The sequence below is a fragment of the Arctopsyche grandis genome, chromosome 6 (genome assembly GCF_051622035.1).
Source record: "Arctopsyche grandis isolate Sample6627 chromosome 6, ASM5162203v2, whole genome shotgun sequence".
Taxonomy (NCBI): domain Eukaryota; kingdom Metazoa; phylum Arthropoda; class Insecta; order Trichoptera; family Hydropsychidae; genus Arctopsyche; species Arctopsyche grandis.
Window position 1 is genome coordinate 18,523,036 of NC_135360.1, and position 12,253 is coordinate 18,535,288.

Sequence of the window (12,253 nt, forward strand, 5' to 3'; positions counted from 1 at the left end):
CACTGAGCTAAAAACCGTGCTCTACTAGTACGAGGTTTTAGCTCGCAATTTTACCGATTTAAAATTCAGCACACTTCCAATTAACCCTTTTAAACGAAAACATAGTGTGGCCAGAAGGCTATACCAATTAACATGTTTCAATAGAAAATACTCAATATAAAATAGTATTGACAGTTGGAAAAAATCCCAAGTGAAAATACGTACTTTTGAATTTTGATTTGAACTGGACGACTACTTAGAGATATTTTAAAGCTGAAAAGTAATACAAATGAAAGATAAAATACCCGACTATAGATTCCAATATTCATTTTGAACAGGAAATTGACAGATTGAGACATCGACCGAACAACACCAAGATATAGAAAAATCGCGCGATTTAAAAAACACATACATATACATATCTCCGAATCTCGAGCCAATCAACATTTTTTATTACCAGATTGGTGTTTACTGGGCATAGATCTATAAGAAAAGTTATATCTCGTCTCTGAACCATTTTTCGTGTCGAACAGTATTTTCATTGAAACGTTTCCTGCAAGAATTGACTTCACTTCCCTGTATCTCTCGCAAAACTTGAGTTATTTAGCGTCTCAAAATTTGCCGGTTTGTAAAATATTCCGCAAAAATTTCTCCATTAATGTCTCTGTGAATGATAATCGTATAAATTCGTATATTGTATAAATGCTTATATGGATCGTATTGTATAAAATGCTTGCAATGCAATTTTCAATGCTTGATCATTGATCGTGTATAATGTAAAAATATTTAATAATTACGTATTTGTATATAATTTGGTGTTTCTTGATCTGTATAGTACACTTGTCACATTGGAGCGATCTGTAAGACGAGTGTACATGATTAATTGAATAAAAAAAAGGAAAATAAAATTTAAGAAAAAATTTTAAACGGCTTCATTTCAAAATGATCGAAATAGATCGTTACACAGCGTTCTATAAAATGTTGCATTTTTGTGGTTAGGTGAAATAAAAAAAAATAAAGTAATGTGGATAAATTCACACCATTATATATGTATTGAATTTTCCTCCCTTATTAATGTGCGCGCGCAGAATACGGGAGGAAAAGCCTGTTCCTCTTGTTCCTGTTGTATCCTGCTCGCCCAAATTAAGTGAGTATGTACGTGAGTATTTACCGTTTACCATGCACCCTTTTTTTATCTTTCGACTTAAGATCTTTCGATTTTCGATCTTTGCCTTCCGATATTTGCGTTTTCGGGCGTTTCACATTCGGGCCCGTGAGGTAAACCCGTATGTAAATTATTGTCCAGCTAGTGCTGACTGTATCTCATTTTTTACGTACTAGTTTGACATTTGCGCCTTTATAAAAACTTACTCGCCATTATTAATTGCTTTTAAGGTCAACCTTATATACCTATAACAACTACGTCATGTATGTAATTCGGTAACAGTCGCAAAAAGATTACTCGTAGCACCAAACTGTCGCCTTGTTCGAATTAACTGCGAGCCTTCAAAAAAGTCACGAACTCCACTTCTTACATACAAAGGAAGCATAAGTGAAATTATTGCGGTTTCAGCGAAATTTTGACATTGTAATACTTTTTTGTATATTCGTTATCGTTTAAACACGCGTTTAAATTGGTAGCCAGAGGCGGGCGCGCTAGGAATAATTTAACTTTGCATGCATGATGTTATAAATTACGTGCTCCCATGCTCTCTACCTACCCTTTTAGCGATTGATTGCCATTATAGATTATTCAAAAACGTTCACTGACATTAAATTTGAACATTCAATATGAGTATGCAACATATTTTACTTCCACAAAACTGCCTCATGTTCCGATTCATTATACACGTATACGTTTTACGATTCGCGATCTCTTAATATGGCGATGATTTGTAAAACAGAAACATGCCAAAATCTCATTTGACGTGTAGAACGATTCGACTAAAACTACACGATGGCCGCACACAGTAAATTAAAAATGAGTACTGTCAGTTATAAAATGAAACAACTGAATTTCTTTTATTTAAAAATTAAATAATTTGAATTTTTGTTTTGAATTATTATATAATATTAATCGAATATTGTAAATGATCAAAATTATTACTGTGTAAAAATACAACATTTCTGTTTTTCTTTCAACTACTCATTCGCCGATTTTCCCGAAATGTGAAAGAATGAAAATCGTGATGAGAATCACTTGGAAATCATTTGAATCGAATGTAGGCTCTCTAAACTGTACTTGAAATTTTTACGGTTGGTCAAAATCGTGTCTTTTTAGTTCAAAAACTCTTCATGCGTTGCACCAAGGACGTCTCGTTCGCTTAGGTAAGTAAGTCGGCTCCTGAGGGCGGAAAATTTTGAAGGGTGGCAAGCCGAAAATATATCAAAAATAGTATAAATAATGTGTCATTCAAGAACAAACCCCCTTGAGTGAGTGTATCTTTATTACTTGTCAGTACTAACAAAAGTGAGTGTATCCATATTACTTTTATCAAAACGGGTTGTATAGAATGTAATTTAATATATCTATCTATTATATTAGGATTATGAAGCTATTTTATAATATTTACAAAAGGGGTGACATTTAGAACTTTGCTTATGGGCGGCTCATAGTCTAGGGACGTCACTGGGTTGCGCATTTCACATGTTTATCTGAGATTTTTCGCGTTGAAATAATTGCGAAGGAAATATGCGAATATCATTTCAACCATATGTAGAATATCATTTCAACCATAGAATATCATTTCAACCATAGAATATCATTTCAACCATAGCATATCATTTCAACCATCGAAAATAATTTCAAAATTTGATCAAATCTTTTTTATTTATATTTTTACCATCGTCCCATTACAGATTGCCCCAAAGCGACACCTATGGTTTAAAACTCGTACATACATACATATATACATCGTATATAAATTTATATATTACAAATTTGAAATCATATTCAAATAGTGTTGACAAATAGTAGGTAGGTTGGTTGTTAATTTGGCGAGGAACCATTTCAACAATGAAATCAAATAAATCGGCAAACAATGATAGGAATCGATCAAGTCCTAGTCACAAAAATTCAAATTTGACCGGCAGTGCTGCAGAAATACTTCGAATAAATTATTTCTGCAGCACTCGAGGTCAAACCAGGGCTCTAACCCGGAACTTCTCGGTACTTAGCACTAACATTAACGCAACTACGGTGCAATACTACTGGCTATTTATGAATACATATGTACATATGCGTATATTGAAGCCTGAAAATATTGTAAAAAAAACAACTACATAAATATGTAACTACGTTCTTAAGGATAATTGTGTTTTTGAAAGATTATGAATATCAAAAAATATATATGTATATATTTTTAAATATTATTCTGTTATTAATTTTAATAGGTTTCATTTTTAATAAGTTTCAAATATGTCTCCCTATAATATTTCACCCAAAGTATGTACATACATTACTAATGCTTTATATATCCACGTGTGTAAAGAAAGTGAAAAGAAATTTTGATATACGTATAATCGAGATTGAAGTTTGCGTGTAATTCGATGGGGTGCGACGGTGTCAATGTGTCGACGCTTATCTGTCGCTTGGGTCAGATCGGCCCCACGTTAACAGAGGGTTATAACCCCTTCGATCCCTCTCAGTCGATATCGCGATAGAGATGACAAATCGGCTGAAACCTTTCGACGTCCTCCCAAAGAAAAGATTCGATATGAAATACGCAAGAAATCTCAACTATTACATACATATATGTATGTAATTTAATTCGAATAAATAATACATACACCTGAATAGTAGACATTCTTTATTTTTTCAGTGCAAGTTTTTACACGTGGAAAAACTGCACTCAATATTAATTTGCGTTGCTTGAAGTTGGTAAATGTTCGAGTTGAAGTGGGGGATGACCGTACCATTGTTCAGAACACTTCAGTTTGCCTTCGGGACGCTAAAGTGTTAACGCTGTCGTCTAAAACTAGGTTCCAACTCTTCCCTGTCGACTTGAATAACGATCAGACATCTCCGGCTTCTTCAAATTTTCAAATATTAAAGCATTTACATATTTTTCGCGAACACTTCACACTATATTCTATTCACGATGATGGACACGTTCAAGAATAACATAAAATTTACCAACATACATATATGAAATATTCATTCATACGTAAAGTAATCGCCTAAAAATTCATTTCATATTTCTATAATAATAGAAAGAAATTAATGGATTACGATTTTGCTGGACAAGTTAAATTTAATTGTATTAATTTTTATAGAACTATTTCAATGAGCTCTCTATTGGTATACATATGTACATATAACCGATCAATCAGTGAGCTAAGCTCGCTCTAAAAGAAGCCTTAATGGAATTCAAACGCGTGTCATACTTAATATTATATCATCAGCATCATCATCTACAATCATTCACCATCCAATACTGGATGAAGGCCTCTCCAACAAGCTTCCACTCGTCTCTGTTTTGCGCTTGGGTCCACCCATCTTCTTTGCGCCCTTTCTTTCACCGTTTTATATTATCTCGGGTACCATTGCAACATTTTCTTTGTCCACATTTAGTTCACTCTTCTAGCTGCGTGACCTGCCCATTGCTCTTTCAATCTCTTCACTATCTACATTATATTCACCACCCTTGTTATACTTCTCACCCACTTATTCCGTTTCTTATCTCTGATCTTTATACCAAGAAAACAGCGTTCCATACTGCAAACAGCGTTCCATGATCATTGTATTGTGCATTGGACTTTGTGAAGCATCTTTGCGTTCAATGTCCAAGTTTCATATCCAAATGGCATCAATGGCAAATAATTGAAGGACTTTTAGTTTTAAAAATACATATTAATGTGAATTATGAACGTGTCATATTTCTTTTCAATGTGATTTCAATGTAGTTTAATGCCGCGTTCGTAGAATGATATAAAAATGAAAATATTGGAAAATGCATTTCGTATGCGTTGAAAATTCATCCCAAAAAACGTTCAATTTTTCCCAACTCCAAAGCCGAATAAAAAGTGACAAAAGTTTGATCGTTAAAAGTTGAAATGTATCAGAGCACCGAGGGAGATTTTCCGGAAAATTGGAAAAATTGTATTCAACACTGCAAACGCAGTGTATTTGGGACTTCGAATGTGAAATTCGAAAATGTGAAAAACCGCAGAAGAAGCTTAGAGTAATCCGAATTATTAAACAGATGCGTACCATTTTCATTTTTTAATTAACACTTTTCTAAATATCTACGCATCGGTATATAGTACATACATACAATGCTTCAGATGAAATATTGTATAATGTATCCTGGCTACACAGCCATTTCGTTCAATGGGCATTTTTTCCCATACATCGACACAATCTTTTATGGGTCTCCCAAGGCCACTCGAATACCATTTTCCAAGATTTTCCACTATTCTGCGCTTCTCGTCATACAACAAAAATACCGTCACTCGAATAATACAATGTCTACACAATACTACATTTTTGACAGCTTGATTAATTTTAACTATTCTTTTTATTTTAACCTTCTCAAATCCGTCAGTGCAAAATTATATACGAATAAATAAAAAGTATACGTACATATATAAATCAACAGCGATTCAGCTCGGAAAATCGTCTCAGATCTGCATCACTCGTCGTGTAGCCGAGCTTTAGAACAAAGCGAATTGATGAACACATTAAAGTGCGGCTCAAATGTGAAGTCGTCATATAAGAAGCAAAGAAAGGAAGTGATTTAGTTGAGAAGCCTTCGTCCAAGCATCCAGTGTATGTACCAAAAGTACGTAGTAGTAAACGAAAACAAATTTCGCCACAGAACGAGAAGAACAATTTTCCGATATATGAAACTTTCTACATTAATGTCACACGATTCCGGAAACGCTTAAAGTAAAATGAAATGGATATATTGTGAAATATGAATGCTTATATTATATTACATCTGTAAGACACAAATCTAGACAGATATACTATATGTACATACGAAATGTTTAAAAAAATCAACCAAATGAAAAATAAACAAATCTTTTAAAGAAAATAAATATTTTCATATTAACGATATACATATGCGTGTATGTATAATATGTACACATTTAAAAAAATACCTCTTAAAATTCCTTTATACAGCGCAGCTCTAGCCGACAACTGAACATAAGCAGCAGTACGAAAAATATTATTTAGTACATTCTATATGGTCACATTAAAATGTTCCATAATGTGTATGAGACGCTAAAACAACAGCTACCGACACATACATATACAGCAGTACACATCACCGAAAAGTATCAAGCATAATCGGTTTTCTTTAGCCATTGTGAAAATATTCACACATGACGTGACGTCATAGTGGCAAGTGCATCCACACTAACAAAAGTGCGGCCATAAATATTTTTGAAAACGTCATATTGTGACAATTTTTACTAGACGATACGGCGCAAGCAATATTCCGCTGTATCGTCGCGATCTATAATGTATAATATAGGTAAGCCTATTTTGCCAAGCACTCGACTGAAACAAGTACGCACGTGCTGAAAATGAGTGGTGCTGTATACTATGAATGAACTAGTCTTTTCCGTGCAGCGCTGTGCTGTGTTGAACTAAGCTGCTGACGTGCAGTGCTGGATAATACATATGTACATAATATAAATGGACATTAATAAGCACACATTGACGTAGATCTGAAGACAGAAGTAATATTTTGACCTTTCCTGATTTTTTTTTTGTAAAAACATACTTTCCTATCAAATCGCTTCCTTTAAGAGTTTGCCAATTTATTTAATTTATTGTCGAAACGGTTACTCAGATATTAGAAAATAGATTGTAAATAATGAATGAAATGAAAAAGACGGTGAATGAAAATACTGATTTCCTTTTTATATTTGAATTAATTTTATATTTTTATATGTACATATAAAAATCGATTTGGGGTAATCTATCATGGCACTATAGTACAAATTAAATAAAAAATACTTAATTATAAGCCGATATTGTAAATAATTATTTATATTAAGGTCAAATAGCCAGCAGCATAGCTCGGACGTTAAGCTTCTGCTTACCGTCATGAAGGTGCCGGGTTCTATCCCTGAATGAAAATGAATTTTTCAGAGTATGCTGTTGGTCAGACCTGGATTTGTGACTCCAGGTTGATCGTTTCCTATCAGAGTTTGCCAATTTTCTCTGATTTCATTGTTGAAACGGTTCCCGGAAAATAAATTGGCTAAAAATCCTTCCTACCTACTATGTCACCACTATTTGAAATTTGATGAATGTACAATAAAAATTTATGTACAATTCATAGATGTCTCGTTAATTTGCGAGTTTTTTCAGTGTCTCGCAATTCAACGACTTATAATAAACAAATGCTGCATTTGTATTTGTAATTGGCCAGGAAGGCGCATTGGGATTTTCCTGTAAGGCCTTCCTGGTATATATGTAAAATAAAAATAAATAAAAATAAATAATAAACATGTCCAGTATTAAAGGAGAAGATATAAAGAGACGTATGAAATTAGGATGGAGTGATTTTGGACGAATGAATGTTGTTTTTAAATAAAAAATGCCACTCTGTCTGAAGAAAAAGATCTTAGATCTATGCGTTTTGCCAGTGATGACATATGGACTTGAACAAGACTTAAACACCAAGATGCTACACAAAGTCCAATGTACTCAAAGAAGTATGGAACGTTGTATGCTCGGCATAACGAGGAAAGAATAACGTGGGTAAGAAGTATGATAAGGGACATAGTGATATGGTACTAAGTGGACATAGTGATATGGTAGTGGCAAGGGTAGTGCGGGCCACGTGCCTAGAAGAATAGACGAAAGATGGACAAAAGAAGTGCTAGAATGGTGCCCGAGAGAATGCAAAGAGGTAAAAGGAAGACCGCAGGGAAGATGGGTAGATGAAATTAGGGTAAAAATGTGTGGGGTGAGATGGATGAGAGTTACTCAAAACAGAGCCGAATGGAAGCGTGTTGGAGAGGCCTTCATCCAACAATGGATGGTGACCAGCTGTAGATGATGATGATGATTATAATATATCAAAATTAATATTAAATTGGATCTACGTTGAATAATTACTAAATGTACCTATGTATGTATACATACAGATATGCAAATTTCCTCATTTATTGATCTGTAAAAAAAAGCTTCCTATAGATTTGCTTAATTAGGTACGCGTCATACATAAATATGAAAAACCGACACGGTGCGGTTTAAAATCGCCATTATTTTTTAATATTATTTTTCTCTTCTCTCTCTCTCTCTTACCCATCGTTCTCTTCCACTTTGTTTGCGCGAACGTAACAATACGCACGTATCGAAAGTGTCTTTTGATTGAGTGACTCAAATTGGCCAGAGAGTATCCGCGATGAGGAGGCTGCGGCGAATTTTGAGAGGAAAAGCGTGTCTTTGTAATTGGGTCAAATCAACGCCGCACACACACACACACACACACACCCACACACAAATATATTAATCAAAATATAAAGACGTATCTCGTCTTATTATTAAAATCTTAATGTATATTTATATCTTTGATTTGAGAAAACCGACGAATTTTCGGTTTAGTACCTACATATAATACATATATACATATATACGGATACATAAACTGTTATCTATAAAGTTTACACGATAGTTTCGTATGTTGCTCACGCCCCCAAACACGATTATTCATGATTGAGGGTGATCGTGTGACATGACATCACTCTTTCAGACGTGTCTCGAACGTCGACACATAGATAAAAAATAAACATTCTGTATCTATTGCAAAGATACGTGTTTTAGGCGCCGAATTAGACGAACGGATCAAACGATTTATACTCGTGATTATTTACATATATGTATGTATGTATACATATGCACACATGTTAAGTCATGAAATAAATCATACTAACACATCTACATATGAGACGCTATATGTATGGGTTGTTAAATCTTTTTTAAATGATTTAAGAAATGGTTGTATCAAAAGTGCATTCATATTAAAGATACGTGTTTTTATTAAATGTGCTCTGTATATACATACTTACATGTGTATTGTTAATAATATTCTTTTAATTTTTGAATATTTTGAAAATATTGTCTCTGATCCTGAAAATGCTATATCACTGTATTTTTGAGTGGATGTATATATGTAGCTAAAATGTATATGTAAGCTTTAAACATTTGTACTGCACCAAAAATTACTCTTGATGTATTAATTCCGACGAAGACAATACATGTGTATTTTATCAAAATTGAGATAGTATTAAATGCTAGAGTTTTCGTATACATATGTATTCGTTGATACATGCATACATATAATATGTAGGTAAGGTTGAAAATGTGCATCGTGAAAGAAAGTTTTTGGCAACGACGTTGGGTTATCTTCTAACCCGGTCAGTTGCATTAATATCTTAGTTCATGGGAACAGTTGCCGCATCCAAGCAATTCTCAAACTTCTCCATTGCCGTTAAAATGCCACATATTTCCCCGAAAAGACAATCTTTTTTACTGTCATGTATGTCGTATAATATTTTAATAATACATACTTTTTACACATACCGAACTCTCGGAATAATAATTTAAGCGTCCTCGACGAGTAGGATCGACGGTGAATGAAAATCCCGTTCGGTATTCGAGACCTTATGAAATATGTATGGACGCGTCAAATTCGAAAGATTTAAGAAGAAATTATACGCCGTGCAAAAAATCCTTTTAAATTTTCAAAAACGCTCCCTTCACGAAGATCGTTTTTTGAGACGTCACTGATGCCATTGTCCGAAGGACAACAATGTACGTTAATAATGCAAGCTCGTTATAAAAGCACCCTCTAAGAATCTATCACTTTCTAAAATATATGGCGTTACAACAAAAACATACTATACATTATTACCATAAAATAAATAGTAAAAGTTAGTACATTTACATTTATTACAATATACATATATTGCGTATTTGTTTCGATAGGTTCAGATAGATTTTAATTTCGACTACATCTAGATTTTGTACAAACCCATTTAGAAATGTATCCAACCGCAAACCTATATTTCAACGTCTTTACGAAAAATATTAAAAATAGAGACAAACAAAGTGGCAGGGTAATTCCGCATAATAGCAAAAATATGCATGAGGCACAAATATTACAGACTGATAATAATAATAAATAAATTTATTCCACAATTTTGTATATTTTTGAATATTTAAATTCAAAATTATACTACATATCTATGAAATGGTATTGAATATTTTTTATAATAACATATTAGAATTTAAAATTGACTTATTATTATTTTACTACTTTTAATACTAATTAAAATATCAATAATTAAACAAATTTTAATTCAATCAAAAGTTTAAAATTTATTACAATTGTATAATATCTTTCTGATTAGTATTATTATAATTTGAATAATATATTATTGTTATATTATTTATCGCTGTATAGTATTAACTTTCGATGTTGAGAAGATACGACTTTTTAAGCACCAAAAGTGCCACTTTTTGATTTATTTTTTTTCCTAATCAGCCAGTATTTGAAATAAAATTGAACGCCGAAAATAAAAATAAACCCAAAAATCATTCAAATTTTTACGACATAAAAGGACTACCCTCATAAAAGACCACTAAAAGAATTTATTTACAGTATTTACCTATTCCTATACCTACATATGTATGTACATACATGCATATACAATTAAAATACACACTTTTGACAATTAAAAATAATACTTACATATATATGTACGTATGTACCTATATAGAAAAAAATGCATTGACATACGAAATCAAATCTTCGAATATATAATATAATAAAAAAAGTTAAAAATATAATAGATTATAGGTAAAAACAATCCAAAAAAAAAAATAATATTATAATTTAATTGAATATATATATATATATATATATATATATATATATATATATATATATATATATGTACTCTCATGTTATACAACAAAGCTATGTATGTACATACGATCGACACAAAACAGCAACATTGGATTTCTTCATCGTACGAACGTCCATACAATTTTAAATACTGTCAGGAATTTTCCAAATTTTCCTCGCATCACGAACGCATTGGCGACATTTTTCGCCTTTCGACGTTTGGAAGAGAGGCTGCGAGTGTCGTGCGGAAAAGACACCAACGGCGACCACACAAGAGTGGTTTTCCCAAAGCAACCTACCCACAGCAACCACCACGCCCCTCGAGCGCGCGACACCGCGCCAAATCCCTCACCCCGCACGTTCCCCGCGACGGGGGCGCCGGAAGGGGGCGCACCACCCGAAGGGGGCACATCCCCGCAAAGACCGGGGGCTGCGGGGGAGCACAGGGGGCGCAGGAGATACTATAGAGCGCCTGAGCGAAGGCGTAAGGTGAGAAGGGGGCGCGTTTGATCCGCAGTGATGTAATAAGCGTGTGCCGATGGGCGTTTTCGAACCGCGTCTCTCTATTTATTTATTTATTTATTTATTTATTTATTTATTATTGTTAAACGGTTTGTTGTCGGTGGGTTGGTAGTGGTTCGGTATCGATTGGGGGTTGGTTTTCCCGAGATGGACGCGAGAGAGTCGAGGTGTAGTACTCACCCGGTGGTGCGGCGTGAACGGCCGTCCGCCATGGTGCTTGGGAGAGCGGGCGGTCGCCAGGGGGCGCAGCGCCTTCCGGGGGGCGGGGGGGCGGGGTGGGGCGGGGGGTTGTTCTCCGCCCAACGGCACGGCCGCTCCCAGCCGCTGGCGGCACGCGTGTGCCACAGATTCCCGTTCGACGTCGGTTGCCACATTCGGTGTTTTAATCCCGCGAGAAAAACCATTTTCCGAACGCGACGACGATACAGGCAGATCGCGAGATAAACTGCTGATAAAGAAGAGTCGATGAAAACATACAAGTTTCCAATACATACGGGAAAACATTAGTCCTTATATTAGCCACTTGCATTTTATAGTAATAAAAAAATCAAAACCTTGAACACTTTTCTGAGCACTTTTTGAACCTGTAATGGTGCTCTTTTTCACAACTTATTATTAAAGTCGTATTTGTTTTTGCAAATAACGATAGATCATTATATTAGTGTTCAATCCAAGAGAGCATGGGTTTTTTAAGAAATTAACGATGGCTTTTATGTCCAAAAAAAATCTGTCAACCGCTGAAGACTACTCATTACCAAAGATTAGCGTGTGTTCGATCCTTTTCCCACAAAAAATGGTTCACTATTATCAAACATGCTTTTTTGGTCTTTTGGTTTGAACTAGGGATCCCAATCGAATATTCGAATATTCGAGTATTC

At 34.4% G+C, this 12,253-nt stretch overlaps 1 protein-coding gene across 1 annotated transcript in view; it reads right to left on the minus strand.

The window, feature by feature from the left end:
• Positions 1 to 11,717, minus strand: part of LOC143912634 (tolloid-like protein 1) — a 108,498-nt gene extending 96,781 nt beyond the window's left edge. Inside the window, exon 1 of the mRNA XM_077431929.1 lies at positions 11,556 to 11,717. The gene's annotated coding sequence lies outside the window, so the exon portion shown is untranslated. The remainder of the gene's footprint in view (positions 1 to 11,555) is intronic.
• Between the last annotated feature and the right edge of the window lie 536 nt (positions 11,718 to 12,253).